This window comes from Callorhinus ursinus, unplaced genomic scaffold (assembly GCF_003265705.2).
Source record: "Callorhinus ursinus isolate GAN/ISIS: 27379988/994484 unplaced genomic scaffold, GSC_fseal_2.0 scaffold49, whole genome shotgun sequence".
NCBI classification, from domain to species: Eukaryota; Metazoa; Chordata; class Mammalia; order Carnivora; family Otariidae; genus Callorhinus; species Callorhinus ursinus.
In genome coordinates, this window is record NW_027397111.1 from 4,340,326 (window position 1) to 4,358,543 (window position 18,218).

Sequence of the window (18,218 nt, forward strand, 5' to 3'; positions counted from 1 at the left end):
TCCCTCTGCCCCCCCGCACCCTTCCCACTCTCTTTCTCTCACTCTCTCTAAAATGGATAAATAAGTCTTTTTTTTTTTTTTTAAAAAGAAACAACAATAAACTTTTCTAAAAGTTATAGGGGGAATGTTTTTTGTGTTGTATTGTGTTATTTTTTTGTCAGTCGAGCAAGAAGGGGTAAGAAATTGATTCACCTTTGAGAAGATATGTTGTTTTATTGCATGGATAAGCTATTGTGCCCTCCTTTAAAACGTGAAGTACAAAGTTAGAAAATAAATACAGTGAAAAAGCCCAAGAAAATAATGTTATAAATAATGCCACGTGAAAAGTGAGATGCCCCCATCACATACAGAGCAACTAAAATGTTGTGAGGAAGAGGTATACATATGGACAAATTTGCAAATGTTCATAGATATATGTCACTAATTTTATTGAAGAGTTTATGGGACAAACTTTCTGCAAAGTTGTTTATAATAATAAAAATGATTTTAAAAGGAAACCAGGAGAGCCAAGTGTTCCAGAACACTTCATGTGTTCTCTGGCACCATTTCATGTTATTCTGGTTTTCTCTCCTTAAACTCACCAGTTACCCAAATTGTACAGCCTTTGAGATAACTTGCCCTGGCTGAGCTGGGATCCCTGGAAAATTCCAACATGATCTGCTCTTAGGTCTTGGAGCCCCCCTTTTGTCTCAATAGATGAACTGGAAAATACCAAGAGTCACATTTGAATTTCCAGTTCCAAGATGAAATTGAAAATAACTTACAGCATATTCGTGGTACTTAGCATTATTTTTATTTGCAGCTATTCTCCAGCCTGAACCTCTGCTTCTGGGGAATTCACTCTGCTGTGCAGGAACTAAGGGACCTGCTAAAGAGCTAAGGGACCTCCACACTATAAGACCACAACCCCACACCCCACACACTAAGTCATTACCTTGTCCAAGGGTCCCAGTCTAGGCCCTAAAGAAGAAGCTATATTTTTTTCCCAGAGGCTGTGGTCTCAGAGACTTCATGCTTCCCAGGGACAGCAGGTTCTAGAAAAGGAAGGCGACTAGCTCTACTCATGTAAACCATACCTCATTTACTCCTCCACTCTCTTCCCCTATCACGGGTGCCATTTTGGCATCTTGGAGGATTGGCCATAACTCCTGGCTCATTACAATATTTAGGAGTTAACCTTTCCAGGTAGTTGAAGCTAAAAGAGTTGGCAACCTCCCTGTTAAAATCACATTTCCTTCCCCACCCCTGCCTAATCCTAGGACTTAATGATATATCTGATAAACAACAATTTCATTGTAACCAGGGGAAAAGAATACATTAACACTCTCAGTCTATTTAATATTTCAACCCAGGTTTTAAGCATCCAGCTGTGTTCATTTGCAAGGCATTAAATATTTTCATATTCCACAAATGGGGCTCTTTGATAATGATGAATGAATGAAGTACAATGAAACTATTTTTAGCATGGTAATTGTAATTAAAAGGCAGTGGTATGATCATCTTGCCCAAGCATGTCTGAGATCTCCCTTCTATTTTCTCAAAACAATACTTGCTATGTCTGGTTGTAGAGACTTGTTGCTTGTTTTCCTTCTGGTGAAGAATAGGTGACTTTTGACATTTTTCTAAAACAAAGTGAATGGTGTGTCTGAAATTGTGGTTTTGGCCAGACACAAGCCTCCTTTTTCTCTATTTATTCATTTGCTCTTTCTGGGGAATGAAATTTCTTTTCCACATATAGTGGTAAATTACCATGAACCAAATCAATTTCTTAGGAAAGTAATGCTACTCTACATTTTTTTAAAGAATAGACTGGAAGCATACCTAATAATAACAATAACTAACACTTTTGCAGGGCTTTCTAGAGTTTCTATATATTGACTTAAGCCAACACAATTGACACAACTCTAGAGGTAAGTTTCTTTTTTTAATCTTCATTTTATGGGTGAGGAAATTGATGCATAGGGAGGTTAAGTAACTTGTCCAAGGCTCTTAGCGAGCAAATGGCAGAGCCAGAATTAAAACTGGGTGTCCAGCTCCAGTCTCTGACCTCAGTCTCCATGCTGTCCTCACAGCAGCATCCCTGTCATCTGAGCCTTACCCCCACTTGATGGGTGAGGCCACTGAGGCTTGGGGAGGTAAAGTTATTTGCCTAATATTGCAAAACTGGTGAGCAGCTAACCTAGATTTCAACCCAGGCTTCCGGTCTCTTTGGCTCTAATGTCTGTGTTCTTTCCATCCCCAAAATAACACTGCCCCGATACTTTTTATTCCTATTGTCCTTTCAAGTATATCATGGCCTAACTAGACTTGTGTGGGCTGGTGTGAAAATCCAGTCATCACAAAGAACTTTTTTTCCCGCATTTGAAATATTTTCAAAATTCCAAAGGATCATCTTAAAAATGTCTAGTTCCCATTCATTACATCTGCAAGTTAGGGATTAATCAAGATTAGAAAATAAGATCCAACTCTAAAATGTTAGGCACCACAGTCTTTTTGAAAGGTAAACAAATATTCCACTTGGTTTCTCATTCTGCTAAGGGCCTACCAGGTTGGTTGAACTAGCAAAATACATTTTCTCTAAAACGAAACAAAGACTATAAAAACAAAAGACATAAATAATCCTTTAATTTTTTCCTTGATCAGTTAGTAACCATGCTTCTAAACTATGCTTCTCCTCTGCAAAGCAGGTAGTAAGAGCCCATTAACTGCAAAACAGAAAGCTTTTTTTTTTTTTTTTTAAGATTCCCTCTCCAAGTTTATGTTTGCAGGAAAATCCTTGGTGCACACTTGAACATGCTTGGGAGACTGCACTAGACGGGCTTGCCTCGAGAATGAATCTAAAGATAAAAGCTCCTTGAAAAACAAGCAGTCAAACCTGATTATCATAGAACCCTGTACACATAACTGATATTTTTTGTACACATGACGACCCAAAGGGCCTTGTATATGTTTTTATTTCTGTTTCAGCAAATTTTAAGCTGAAGTGCAATTTCCATGTTCAGCATTAATGAGGCTTTTGCTGTGCTTTGAAATGTGCTGTCATCCACTTCCTGTGCATTACTGGTTTGGAGACTATTTCAGCCAACGACAAGCCAGTCCTGCTTGCTCTCTCTCCTGCCCAGGTCATTAGAGCCCGATTTACTGAACAGTGGCCTTCCTCTCACAGGTGCTGCACAGTAAAATGGCCTACCCTTTAAAACAGCTACAAACTTTAAAATAGAAACATTTGAAGTGCTGGTTAAAAGAGGATGCTTGGGGGGGCACCTGGGTGGCTCGGCCGTTAAGCGTCTGCCTTTGGCTCAGGTCATGATCCCAGGGTCCTGGGATAGAGACCCGCATCAGGCTCCCCGCTTCTCCCTCTCCCACTCCCCCTGCTTGTGTTCCCTCTCTCGCTGTGCTTCTCTCTATCAAATAAAATCTTAAAAAAAAAAAAAGAGGATGCTTGGGAATCCCTCGGTAGAGGAACCGCTCTTATAATGAAACATTAAAATGAGCTATACATGTAGTTGAACATTTATTTCACAGAATGTAGAGAAAAAAATTGTTGGACTTCAGATTTAAGAATGCCTGCTACTTTGCGTCAAAACCATTTCATATATGTATACATGTACACACATACACACACAGATGTCAATGGAAACATTTACTTTCTATAGACACATTATCCAACAGAAAATTGCTATTCTCTCTCTCTCCCTCATTTTGTTGACACACTTCTTAAAAGAAGTTGTCTATATTTGTGGCCTCCTGTTCTTCACTTCAAAATTCTTCCTTATCTTCCTAGAGACCCATTTTTCTGAATGATATCCTAAAGTCAAATGGCTTTTCCTGTCTTCAGTCTCCTTGACTTGAGAACAACACAAATGAACAAAGTTTAATGTTGGAAAAATAATTATCAAAGTTGATTTGATATATATTAAGTGATGGGCAACATAGTATTTTGTTGCTTAGTAATTAAACAGAAATATTAAGCAAACACTGTAGAGAGCTTTAACTGACAGTGTTACCCTTTCCTAGCCCAATCCATTTTTATTTTTCCGTTGTTCTTTTTGCTTTATTTGATCAACTATTGAATTTTATTGTATTTAATATTGTCCAGGCACCAAGCAGCATGTTAAACACTTGGTACATATTATTTCATTTAGTCCTCACATACGTGCTAAGATTATCATCCTTATTTTACCAGTGATGAAAGAGAGGCCCAGATTGGTTAAGTAACTTATCCAAGATTACATGGCTAACAGTGGAACAAAGATCTGAACCCATCTTTGTTAGACAAGAAAGTACTTGCTCCCAGTTCTCAATATCCACACACACTATCAATTGTGATCATTTTTTTCTGGCAGCACATACATTTAAATACTCATTGCACATAGGCATGTATCCAATCAGTTGGCCTGGCACTCAATAAACATTTAAGTGTTAAGATTCCAAAATAAAGAAAATATTCCAAGATAAAGACACAGTTGCATCTATCAAGACATTGATGGGGTGTTGGGGAGTATGGGGCAATAACAATGGCACAGCGCAATGGGGGAGTCATTTTAATAGAGATGTATGAAATGCCATAAGAGTAGGGGCAATAACAATGGCACAGCGCAATGGGGGAATCATTTTAATAGAGATGTATGAAATGCCATAAGAGTAGGATCGCCAAAATCTGCCTGGGGAAGTGAAGAAAGTCGTCGGAAAATGGCTTTGATTTTAAGAGAGACCTGAAGGGCACAGAGCAGTTTGCAGGCAGAGAAGTGACAGACTAGGCTCAAGGGCCTCTGGGCTCCAGCATCTGGGAGGTGATATTGCTATGCCTTCAGGCTCCTCGGTCCCTCTGAAATCTCTGGACTTAGTGCACTTAACTGGAATAAGAGGTATCAGATTCTTCTGACTTAATAGTCCTTCAATGCTCTATCCCCATTCCTCCTTAACACTCTATTCCAATTATTCTCAATGTGGGGTTCCTGGGCCAGCAGTAGCACCTGGGAATTTGTTAGAAATGCAAATTCCTAAGAAACAAAAATGAGCAAAGGGACACACACACACACACACAAAAGAGAGAGAGAGAGAGAGAGAGAGAGAGAGAGAGAGACAAACCAAGAAACAGACTCTTAACTATAAGGAACAAACTGATGGTTACCAGAGAGGAGGGTGGTGGGTGGGTGGATGAAATGGCTGAAGGGGATTAAAGATGTTGTGATGAGCACCAGGTGTTATATGTAAGTGATGAATCACTACATTGTATACCTGAAACTGATATTACACTGTACGTTGACTAACTGGAATTTAAATAAAAACTTAAAAAATGCACATTCCTAGACGCCACTCCAGATCTACCACTTCAGAAACTCTGTGAGTGGGCCCAGCAATCTGGTTTCACAAGCCCTCCTGGTCATTCCGACACATGCTGGAGTTTGGGAACCACCGCTGTATCCTTACTGTCCTCTCTCTACTTTAGAAAAGGTAGAGCTGAGTTCCCTAATGAGCTGGGAAGTGTGGTGCCTCTCTTCTGTTCACCCTTGGACACTCGGTATCTAGGCCAGCATTGGACACAGAGTAGGTGTTCAAGAAATTGTTTGTGGAAAGAAAGAATGAATGAATAATTACAAAATGAATTCCGCAAGCGTATAGAAAGCTTCAAGTGCTGACACCCTTAGAAGAGCTTATGTAATTCCACTGAATTTTAAATGTCTGGTCAGAATGGGAGGGAGCAGAATGTGGGAGGTCTTGGTAGGGAAAGAGAATTAACATTTGTTCAGCACTGCCTATGTGCTGGGGGCTTTTCAGAGGCTTTCCAATAACTCCCGGCGACCCCAGGAAGGAGTTATTGTCTCTTATTGTCTTCACCTGAAAGACTAGAAACTGATGTTCAGAGAGGCAATGTTCCCAGAGGCACAGAGCTGGTGGTGGGTGCTACGCACCGAGTGCCATGACTCTTTCTCCTCTCCATGGCTCCTCTGTAGACCAGCAGCAGCAGCCAAGAAGCAGACAAATGGAAGCAGAAAGCCCCAGTGGGAAAGACAAACTCCATGAACCACTTTGCCCTGCATTATCACCACCACCTCTACACGTTTGTTCAGGATGCTGAGCTAAGCAGAGGCTTTAAGCTGTTAGGAATGGGTTCTCAGGCATTCTGTACCATTCTTGGTCATCTTCAGAACCCTCTTCCCCTCCACTGGCCACGACATCATACCATCTCTCATCTTCTCCTGGCTGAATATGCCTTTTTGGCCACCTTTCCTGACCCTGTCTGTGTCTGGGCTGGAGGACGCCTCCCTGGCTGGGTCCCATTCAGCGTAGGCTCCACTCCTGCTGTTGCCCTACGTGAATCCTTTCAGCTGCAGCTTGGTAATCAGATTCCCCACCCCTGCCCCCGGAACCCAGAGACTCTGGTTCCCACAAGAGGCTTCTCTTTTTCCTTCCTGCTTTCCCCGTTAGAGATTTCTTCCTTTCGGAGAGCTTCAGTGACATTTTCATGACTCTCCAGCCCTGGCCTGGCCCTGAGCTCCACTACTGCATCTATCTGCTGGAAGTTTCGCTTGGGTGTTCACTTTAAGTGCAGCGTGTTTGAACTGAACTCATCAATTTTTTCTCTAACTCTGTGCTTCCGCCCAAACTGCTACCGTTTCTGTCCTTGGCACCACATCCTAGCACTCATCAGGCTTTTCAACTGATCTGCTTGAGTACTTAACCTCTCCCTTCCTTGGTAGCCTCTCTCTTCCTCCCTCCCTCCCTACGTCCCTTCCTTCCCTTTCTCTCGTCTTCCTCTTTCCACAAGTAGGTATTGGGCACTTGCTCTGTGCAGGCCCAGGCCTTGTCTTTCCCTTCCTGGTGCCTACATTCTAGGAGAGAGAGAAGGCCGACAAGCAAGCAAATAAACTAACTGTAGCTTGTGATAAGGACAGTAAAATAAATAAATAGGGCACTAGGGAGCATGGTTGATGGGGGAAGCCAGGAAAGGCCTCTTGGGGAGGCAACATTTAAGCCAAGACCTGTGAGGAGCAGTGAGCATGGGAGGTTGGGGTGAGGCAATTGTTGGGACCGGAGCTCAAGGAATTGGAGCCCCACGAGGGGCCAGGGGGACAAGTAAGGAATCTGACTCCACTCATAGGGCCGTGGAAGCCTCCAGGAAGATTCATGGAGGGGTGGCCCAGACTAAGGGACACTTAGAGGAGGTATGGAGTGGACATGGATCTTTTCAGCTGCTCTCTGGAGAAAGGACTGGAGGAGTGGAGAAGCCTGTGGACTTACTTCTACCTTCCAGTGTCTTCCTGATAGAAGGTCCTTCTAATTAGGACCGATACTCTTCCTCCCATCAAAAGGGTGGGAGTTACATTCCGTACCATTCAATCGCTATGTTTCAGAGAGAGAGCGTTTGGGCATTGGTAATGAGCAACATCATCAACAACAACAACATTAGTAGAGTTCATTGACAGTCACTTTGTGTGCGCAATTGGAGTACTTACATATATCGTATGCTTTAATGCTCAACAGTACTGGAAGGGGTATATAATTACCTTCAATTCACAGGTGAGGACGGAGGGGTTCATTAACTTGCCCAAAGTCACATCGTTGTTACGGCAAAAAAAAGAATGAAGAGACCATTTTTGAGCGAACAGGGTAAGGCTTTGATTGTTTTCTCATTGCTGTTTTTCCATACTCCTTGTGGAAACCTCAAATCGTACAAAGCTGTACAAAGCAGGAAGTTAAAGCTCCCCATAATCCTGCCCCTAAGGTGTGACTTTGAACTTTCCTTGCGGTTTTGCTCCAGAAATGCTGAAACGGTTCGTATGGGCCATGCTGAAAAGCTCTCAAATACCGTGTCCTGTGAAGGGGCTGGTCCTCCCGGAAGCTGCTGTAGAGACAAAGCGATTGGGAGACACTTTCTTACCATCTCTGCTATAGGAAGTGGGACGCCAAACTGTTCTGGCTCAAAAAGGAGCCGCACCCACTGGGGGTCAAAAGAACTTCAGCCAGTTTCTATCACTGCTTCGAAGGACAGTCCAAAAATAGCAGGAAGAGAACAATGAGAGCTTACCTACACCCACAACCGAACAAGAAGAATTCAGCGCCCAAACCTGGTTCTTCATTTCTAGTTTTCACGTCTCATTAACAGAGATCATGTGGGTTTCCTCTGTCATAAAAACCACAACTTCAGCAGGAAAACAAATCACCACTGAATAATAGTCTGGTGTCATTTTTGTAATTCTGAATAAAAGCTGGAGGTGTTCAAATCTCGAAACCCCACCGGACAGAAGGCAGTTTTCCAAGCAGGGCTAGGCCATGCTAACTGTTGAATAGGAAAACTAATTAGCATCCTGTGTGAATTATCTTGTCTCTCTCTCTCTCTCTCTCTCTTTTTTTTTTTAGGACCGGAAATCAAATGGGAAGGGTTCCCTCCTGTTCCAAGTGAGTTCCAGAAGAATTACTCATGCTCCTTAACCTATGAGTCAGACAGGAGTCTAGGAGAGTGTTTCCAAAACAGGCTGACAATAAGATAAACAAAGCAATTGATATGTGACAGTGTGGAGAGGCAGGGTTGCAATTGGCCAAAGTAAGTGATGGGTTCTAGAGCAAGAGGACAACAAGCAAACCCGGGATGGCCAAGCTACCCCAGAGACGTGCTGGAGGACTGGAGCCCTGCAAACCAGCTCAGAGCGTTTCCTGAAAGTGAATGTTCACCAGGAGATTTGTCTTCAGATCCTTCATTCGATTTCATTGACTTAGCGTATGGAATCATAGCATCTTCCCCTCAAATGACTCTAAGGGCTGACTGCTATCACACGGCACCTCCTGGCTCTCTAAAAGCTTTGGCTAGCCATGCGTTTTGACATTTCACAACACAGGATATTAATCATTTTGGGACCCTGGGTCTGTTCCCAGTGTCCATGTTTGCCATTGTTGATCTGCAGCCAGAAAAATAGCTCCTAAATGAACAGAGCCTTCCCCCAGTCGAAATACAAATTAATTGAGAAAGATCAGCTTAGGAAATAACCCAGCACCAAGCTGCATTCTCTCCTGGGAACAGAAAAAATAAGCCTCCTCCCTGCTCCCTCGAGGATGGGGTCTGAAGCCAGGTCTCGGCCCTGCCTGAGCCTGCAAAGGGCCTAGAGGCATCTCTGAAGCAGAGGTGGAGTGGTATGTGTGCGGCCTCCCGAGGACCCTGCCCCTGGGTCCGAGGCCTGTCATCTGTAGAGACAACAGCAGGGTGGGTGTGCTGGAGGAAGAGCAAGGACTAACAGGTGTTTTTCTTCATCCCTTGTTAAACCCACAGAGGCCAGGCTGGGCTGTGGGACGGGGGAGGCATGCATCTTCCACAAGCAGTCAGTGACCTTCCCAAACACTGCCCAGATCACTTCCCACTTCCTAGAAACCTCTGAGATAACCCTCCCCACCCACACAGCTCCAGGAGAAATTCCACAATTCTTCACAGCCATTCATGGCCCTTCACTCCCTGACTCCCTGCCTAGCCCGGCTTCATTGGCAGTCCCTCCCAGGCCTTCCCACGCTGACCTATTAGTTAGTTCCTAAACCTACTGTGTGCTGTCAGCTCGATTTTCTCCTTCCACCTAGAATGCCGTCCTCCTGCTGACTACTTCCTGCCCAGCCCCCCAGCATCCCCTCTGCTTGCAGGAAGGCTCCCATCCCCACCACTCCCCGAGTTCATTGCTTCCAGCCTGTGTTTCTATCACACTAAGGGCGGGCTCTCTTCAGAGGGGGATTAGCTGGTGGGGGATCGTGCCCTGTGCGTCTTCCCTGATAGACTGTGAGCTCCCTGAGGACAGGCACTGTACCTGCTCCCTCCATCTTGGGCTCTTGAAAAATCACCCATGTCTCACTGAAGCAAGATGAGTTTTACATGTCAGTTATTATACTCTATGCTGTTTCAGAGAATGATCAGAAGTTTAAAAGAAGCCATGCCCAACAATGGTGAGGCTCCATGCTTTTCTTCCTTATAGCTTTTGGCAATTTCAGTTTGACTTCCAGTAACATTTGGCTTGCATGCTGAGACTTATGGTATTCAGTTTTCGAGGGTAATGGCTTCATGGTGCACTGACTTCTGTGTTTAATTGTTTAAGATAGGGACAGATGGCAAATCCTACTCCAAATCCCTCTCTCTGTCTCCGCCCCCCTCACACACACACACAGCCCCCAGAGATAGAAATTCCTAACAGTCTGTGAAGGAGGCTGATGATACAAAATTCAGTGTATAATAAAAATTTTCAATGCCATTTAATATGGAAAGCTGATCGGTTAATAGGTGCTTAGAGGAAGGCACAACAGGTCCTGGGCAAGGCTAGGTGCCACAGTGGGCGAATGCACGATGGTATTGTGGAAAAGTCTCACTGGCTTGTCTTTCATTGTGAAACAAGCTTTTTCTCTCCTCGGTGTTTGCACATGATGCTCTCTGTGCCTAGAAAGGCTTTGCCCTTCACCCCTAGCCCCTTCATTAAGTAAGTGCCTTCGCCTTCAGGTGTCAACCTCAACAGAACGGCCTCAGAGGTGCCTAGACTCAATGTCCTCCTGCTCTGCCTTTCCCCATTGTTGGTATTTTCCTCAAGCCCCTGCCGATGATGATGATGAGGAGGGGGATAAGGATGAGGATGATTTTATGTCTGCTTCTCCTACTAGACTGGAAGCAACCTGAAAGGAAGAGGAATCGCGTGGTTTTCATTATTAATGTATCCACAACACAGAGTAGGGGTTCAGTAAATACTTCTGGGTGAGTGAGGGTAGTCTAAGCCAAGGTTCCACTTGGAGCTAGAGGGAGTTGGTTGGTTTCCTGAATGGGTGCCTTTCCCTGCCCGCTCAACTCCCTGCCCCCCTCCTGGCCTCCCCCCAACTTGCTTCCCAGCAGCGCACCTCCCTCATCACCTTCTCCACTTCACACATTCCTGCTCACTTCCCAACACCTCTTCATATGCCCCTCCATTGTGACACTCTCCCTCTCCTGCTTCTGGGGTCCCCCAGACACTTGGACTTTCTTCCACAGTTGCCCATAATGGTTTCTTTTTTATTACCAAAACTTGAAGGTACTTTTAGAAAACCTTGAGCAAACATCATAGAGGTGTGTAAAGTCAAAAGTGAAATCCTCCCTTCCTCTTCTCATGTTTCCAGTTGAACTTTGGTACCATGGAGTTCTTTTCCCTGCATTTATAAGCATACATTAAATCTTTTCTTTTAAAGAAATTTAACAAAGGGACCATTGTAAACTTTTAGGAAGTAAAAAACAGATCATATAATAATACTGTGTCATGACAGTTTTCAATGACCATGTCTTATTTTTCTTTCCACATGAGAATAGAGAGAGCTGCCTGGATTTTTCATTGGCTGACTGTTGGCCCACGTGTGCTTATCCTATCATTTATTTTACGTGTTTTTTTTTTTTAAGATTTTATTTGAGGGAGAGAGAGAGCACAAGCAGGGGAAGGGGCAGAGGGAGAGGGAGAAGCAGACTCCTACTGAGCAGGGAGCCTGACACGGGGTTCGATCCCAGGACCCCGGGATCATTACCTGAGCCGAAGGCAGATGCCCAACCGACTGAGCCACCCAGGCGCCCCTGTACTGTCATTTAAAAAATCAGTTTCTTCACAACTATTTAGGTGCTTCCTATTTTTGTGAATTACAAGCAGTCCTGAGATAAATCCCCTTACACATCTGAGTGGTTATTTCTTTGGAATATATTCCTAAGAGTGGAATTGTTGCATCGAACGGCCTCCCATTTTGTCTTTTGATAGCTAGAGCCCGAATGTCTGCCAAAGAAGCAGTGCCCCGTGCGTGGTGCATGAGAATATCTGAATCTCACAGCCATGCCTAGGTATTGTCTCTGTGCTTTATCTTTCTTATCTTATTGGTCAAACTTTTCCTGTCCTGAACTGTTGAAGTAGAATAGATTTTAAGCACCACATCGTTCACCTATACACTATTGTTTATATCCTTTGCTCATTTGCTGATTAGACTGTTCAATTTCATTTTTTACTCATTTCTAGTGGGTTTTTTAAAAAAAAAATTATAGCAAAATACGCACAGAGTAAAATTTGCCATCTTAACCAGTTTTAAGGGTCCAGCTCCAGTATTAAGTGCATGCATTTCGTTGTGCAACCATCCCCACCATCTAGCTCCAGGGCTCTTTTCATCTTGCAAAACCGAATTCTCCCTTTCCCACAAGCCCCGGCCCCGGGCAACCACCCTTCTCTTTTCTGTCTCTATGAATTTGATGACTACTTGGCTTTTAAAATAGTATGCATATAGGGGCGCCTGGGTGGCTCATTCGGTTAAGCTTCTGACTCTTGGTTTCAGCTCAGGTCATGATCTCATGGGTCATGAGATCAAGTCCTGAGTCAGGCTCCATGCTCAGTGGGGAGTCTGCTTGAGATTCTCCCTTCCCCCTGCCCCTCCCCCTGCTCTCACTCTCTCTCTCTCTCTCTCTCTAATAAATAAATAAATAGCATGCATATAAACTTTTGTTTGTTATAGAGGTTCAACATATTTTTTCAAAAATTTTAGCTTGCCTTTTAACTGTAACATCTCTTGTCACGTGGAGGGTGCTCCTTTTTTTTAAGGTTCACATTTTTATGTTTGTAAATACGATCATCTTTTGCTTTATGGCTTGTAAGTTTTATGTTTTGTTTTGCTGCAGAACTTCCTCAGCCTAAAATAACCAAGTATTTTCCTGATTTCTTCTAGTAATAAAATTAGCACAGTCACTGACTCCTTCACCCTTGGCTATTAGGTCTCACCCTCCCTCATGGGTGTACTTAAATTGAATTCTTAAAGCCATGGTAATCTAGGCCCTTGATTCTCAGCTCTCCTTGGTCTCAGCCTACCACACTCAGCCACAGCCCTGGATGGTGCCAATGCCCTGCTTCTGCTTGAAAACGCCACCTTGACCTCATGCCACTCTATGTTTTTGCTCTTCCTCCCACATCTTTGCTACTCTTTCAGCTTATTCATTCAGCATGTTTTTATTGAGCATCTGCTATGTACCACAACTGTGCTAGGTGCTGGGGACACAGTGGTGAACAACACAGGCATCGTCATGGACCTCTGGCCCCTGAAGTGTATGGTTTAAGAGGGCAGACATGAGACAGTCATATATATTCTCTGTATCAGCCACCTGTTGTACATGTGTGTGTGCATTTACATATTTGCAGAGTGTTACAAAAGCAAATAACAGGGAGGGAGAGTGGGGAGGGGAAGTCAAGGAAAGACAACTTGAGGAAGTGATTTTTAAGCTGAGCTCTGCAAGATGAAAAAGTGCTAGCTGGCTGAGGAGTGGACAGTTTGGAGGGGTAGCTTCCAGGAAAAGGAAGAAAAACCGGGAAGACTCTGAGGTTAGAAAGAGCTTAGTAAATTCAAGAAATCAAAAGAAGGCTGGAGTGCAGGCAGCAAGGTGGGAGATGAGGTCAAAACCATGGACAAAGAAGCAGGTCATGCAGGGTCTTATGGACACGTGGGGAGGGCAATGGGCAAGCCATTGCTCCCAAGAGCAATGGGCAGCTATTGACCACCGCTCTTCCCCTGCTTGTTTCCCCACTTGGGATGCCCCCTGTAGATGGGTCTTTGGTGCTCTGCCCTTCTCTTGGCTCATTCAGTCTTATAGCTAAGTAATCATCTCTCTAGGGCTTATTCCTGAATCCTAATAGCCACCTGAATGCTAGTCCTTTTCCCAGCTACCGCCTAGGGTTATTACTAGGGTGTCTTGCTGGTTCCACATATATAAATGTTGGAAACTGACCTCATTTTCCTTTCCAAAATCCTTCCTTCTCCTGTGTTTCCCATCTTGGTCAATAGCAGTTCCCCTGGACCCCCATTTTCCCAGATTGGAAACATGTGTGTCTCCTTGACTACCCCTCCCCTCATTTACTCATTCATTTATTCTGAGGATAGAGCAGGGAACACTGGTGAAATTTGCATTCCATGGGAACAACCAACAGTAAACCATCGATATATATCATAATGTCGGTAAATCATAAGTGCTGTAATAAAAGTGAAGCACATAGAAAGTGATGGGGTGGGAACGCAGCTTATTTTCACCAGAGAAGGTCTTTTTGAGAAGGTAGATTTGAGCAGGGGAAATAGCAAATGCAAAGGCCCAGAGGTGGGAGCATGCTTGCAATGCGGCAAAAAGATCAGTAGCTGGAATGCATCAAGTGACAGGTTGAAAGTAAAGAGATGAAGCCAGAGAGGCGGCACTTATGAACTGCATACTGCTGAAAGGTACGAAAAGGGAACTGGAATTTGGTTCTAAGTGAGGTGAGAAGCCTTCAGAGGGTTTTGTTCAGAGAGGTAACGTGACCTGATACATTAAGATCAGAGGATCCGCCTGGTGCTATGTGAATAATAGACTGTGGGGGCAAAGGGAAGGCCACATAGTCGTCGGAGTCCCTGCCACACTCACAGGGTTTTGCCCACATCCATCCCCCTCCCCCATCCTCACAGCTACTGCCCTAAATTAACCCCTTCCCTCTCATACCTGAATGATCACTGGGGTTGCATTAATGATCTTTCTGCATCCTTCTGGATTTCTCTTCCAGTTGCACACATCTGAGCAAGCCCTTCCTTTGCTCAAGCCTTCAGTTGCTCCCCACCCCATACAAATGAAGTACAACTTCTTTAGCCTTGGATTCAAGGCCCCCTCCTGCCTTCCCACCTTATCTCCCACTGTTGCCTTTCACATAGCCCAAGCTCAAGTCACTGCACTACTCAGTTCCCCATGGAAGCTTCTTGCCTTCCCACCTCCAACCTTTTGCCCAACCAGTTCCATCTTCCCGAAAGGCATTCTCTCACCATCCCCCATCTCTATAAGACCCAGCCTTCCTGAATCTTTCCTGGTGGCCCAGGCAAAGGGGATTCTTCCTGCCTTTGGACTTTTACACTTTTCCAATGACACTAATCACTCTCTATGTGGCTATAACTCTTTATTATACACATCTTATCTTTCTCACGAAATTGTAAATTTCCAGGGGTCAGGGTCCAAGTGCACTTTGCATCCACACTGCCCAGTCCAATACACATGGGGAGACACCCCAGGCATTTGTCAAATGAATGAACTGCTGGCTCCAGAGTATTTAAGCTATCTATTTGGAGAGACAACCAAGTCCTAAGTTCATCCAAATGAATAATATAAGACTGTATAAAATGGGAGGGACACCTCAGGTAACACACTCTATGGGCTGTAGGGATGCAGAGGGGTGATCTGTAGAAGATGGATTGGTCAGGGAAGAGCTGGTAACAGCTGATGTCTCTGGGGTGCTTGCCACGTGCTAGGCTCTCTAGGCTGAACACCTTCCTGCATTATCTCACTCCTCTCCATCACCCTGTGCTACTGATACCCCTACGCACTGATATGATAGCCCCCTCCAGACGAGGAGACTGAGGTAGCAAGGTGGAGTGGTTTTCTCAAAGTCACACTGTTACAAAATCTACAGATGTGGGATCTGAACCCATGCCTATCCGATTGGTTAGCCTGTATCAATCACTCTAGTATTCTGCCTTTGGAAAGTCTCTGTAGTGAAAATAGTTTGCGTTTTATCTCCTGCCTCATTCCCAAATGGCTTTGAAGCAGTGAAATATGAGCTGAGCTATGCCAGAGCAGATGACGAAGATTTGAAGATGAGGTAGGTGGTTCGGGTTAGGGAAGTAGCTATTTGTGGGCTATCAGGCAGACTCGTTCCTGGATGGAAGCAGAGTGTGTTGACTACATTGGAGGATGTATCTGGAGTTTTGTTGGAGACTAATGTGTGGAAGGTGTTGAATGCCAAGGAGGATTGTTGAATGTTAATGACTTAGGACACAAGGAGATGTTGAGGGTTTATGAGCAGGCCAGGAGAGAACTCCATTCAGAGAACATTCACTGGGATAGATTTTGCACTAAGATGATGAATGGAAAAGTACACTTCACTGAGTAAACCCTTGCTCTCAAAGAGCTGATCATCTTTTGGGAGAAACAGCCCGTAGGATGCAAACGAAGCACAGTGGAGACCGAGCTAGGAGAGAGGGTTTTTATGAAGGAGCTAGAGAACCTCCTAAGGTTGTGGCATTTGAACCAGACCTTGCAGGCAAGTGAAGATGGAGAACAGTGATGGTGACTGCTTCTGGGCCAGGGGAAGGAGGGGAGGAAGGTTTTTATAGAGGGTTCCCCGATAATCGTACACAGGCTGGGGCATAATACATGTCTCTAATACATTTCTGAGGGAGGAGATGCACTTAAGGCCAAAAATTCACCTGCACAGGCAGCAGCACCCATGAAAAAGACTCAAGGGTCTTAGCAGGGAGCAAGTTCAGTGAGAGAATGGGGCCGCTTTCCTGTCAAAGGAGCTAATGTCATCAGCAGCTTCCTTAAAAGATGATCAGGGCTGCACAACCAGCTCCCAGACTCTAGCCCGAGAATTTTGTCAGTTCTGGGGGCCACCTGCTAGAGCAGCAATTCACAGCCAGGGGTGATGTTGACTTTCAGGAGACATTTGGCAATGTCTGGAGACATTTTTGGTTGTCACACTGGGAGGAGCTGCTACTGACATCTAGTGTAGAATCCAGAGATGCTGCTAAACATCCCACACTACACGGGATGGCCCCCCGTTCTCTGCAACAAAGAATTACCCAGACCAAATGTCAACAGCACCAAGCTCGAGAAACCCTGCTCCAAAGGACGAAGCATCCAAAGCATGGGTCGAGGTTTTGACAACAGTGTCCTTAGGAGCAGTTGAAGTCACTGGGAATGTGTATCCCGGAGGAGACTTAGGGACCTATCAGGTTAGATTTAACCTAGATTTAGGGACCTTTCTAATATCTTAGAAAAGCAGGTTATCCAGAGCAACCGCCCCAGCTTCCACCGTCACTCACCCCGATGTTTGCGATCAGTGTCCAACCAGACCCAATGTTCGGAAGATGAAGAAAGTCATTGTAATAGCAAATGCTTACATAGCATTTACTGCATTTCAGATACTAAGGTAGGAGATGTACCTATGCCAACGCACTGAATGGTCCCAACAAACCTGTCTCAGCCAGTATTCAAGCGGGGAGACGAGACACAGAGAGGAGGGTAAGTCACTTGCCTAAGATCACAAATCTTCGTGAGTAGTAGAGCCAGAATTTGAACCCCGGCGGCTGTGCTCTGAACCACTGTTCAGTGTTGCAGTAGCTGCTTTGGAGAGAGTGGCATTTGGAAGACACAGATCCAAGCTCCAATCCCAGCGTCACCGCTTACCAGCTGTGGAACCACGTAGTGTCTATCCCTGCATCATAGGGACAGTAAGATGATAAATGGCGACTAGCTCCTCCGTACCGTGAGTTCTCACAACAACTCAAGGAGGGATGTGTTCAGCACCCTCGTTTTACATTCATGAGGATTATGTAGCTTAGAGAGGTCGAGTGACTTGCCCAGGGTCACCCAGCTCGGAAGTGGAAAGTCAGGATTTAAACCCACATCTGTCCGATTCCAGAACCTGTTTTTAGCCACAAAGCTGTATACTGGCAAGCTTGGGGTGAGGGCAGCAGGACAAACATATGAACATTTCCTGGAACGTAGAAAGCAATTAACAAGAGCTATTTGTTATTATCATGGCAATCCTAGCTTTGATCTTTGTGACCAGCTCACTCGGGTGTGCAGATGGCAGCAGAGTATTCTAGCCAAGAGAACAAGATCAGCAGAAGATGAATGATGCAGTGGTTTGTGTGCAGTTCACAAGCCCGCAGTCAGTTATTCTATAAGCCTGAGCTTCGGTCTCTCCGGTAAGGTGGTGTCACTTTTGATCCATTTGTCCTGCTCTCTGCACAGTCTACTATTCATAGAACAGGAGTGGGAGGGGAAGGGACAGCGTGAGGTTAATTTAATGTCAGGGTTCCATGGCCCATACATTTCACAGATTCCACTTAGTCATAATAATAATAATAATAAAAGATGAATGTGGTGCTTTGTGCAAAACCGGAAAAGCCACCCCACACTCACATTCCACACTGTAAATAGAACCACAGCTCACCTGACAGTTAATTCCAAACAGGAAGGGTTTCATTTTAAAACAATTGCCTGATTTCATTGTAGGGAATGCTGTGCGAGCATTTTCCACAGAGAGGGGGTGGCATCTGCCTAGCTGGAGGGCTGGAAGCACACAGAATCTGCCTGCAGTGGATTCTTAAACATGTAATCCTGGCCACAGGGATGTCAGACAGGAAGGGATGGGAGAATTGCTTGACTGACAGATGTGGGCACAAAGGGCCATGGG

The 18,218-nt window shown here is 44.7% G+C and overlaps 1 long non-coding RNA gene across 1 annotated transcript in view; it reads right to left on the reverse strand.

The window, feature by feature from the left end:
* Positions 1-17,056: 17,056 nt before the first annotated feature.
* Positions 17,057-18,218, reverse strand: part of LOC141370894 (uncharacterized) — a 39,454-nt gene continuing 38,292 nt past the window's right edge. The window contains exon 3 of the long non-coding RNA XR_012375374.1: positions 17,057-17,231. This is a non-coding gene — a long non-coding RNA (uncharacterized lncRNA). The remainder of the gene's footprint in view (positions 17,232-18,218) is intronic.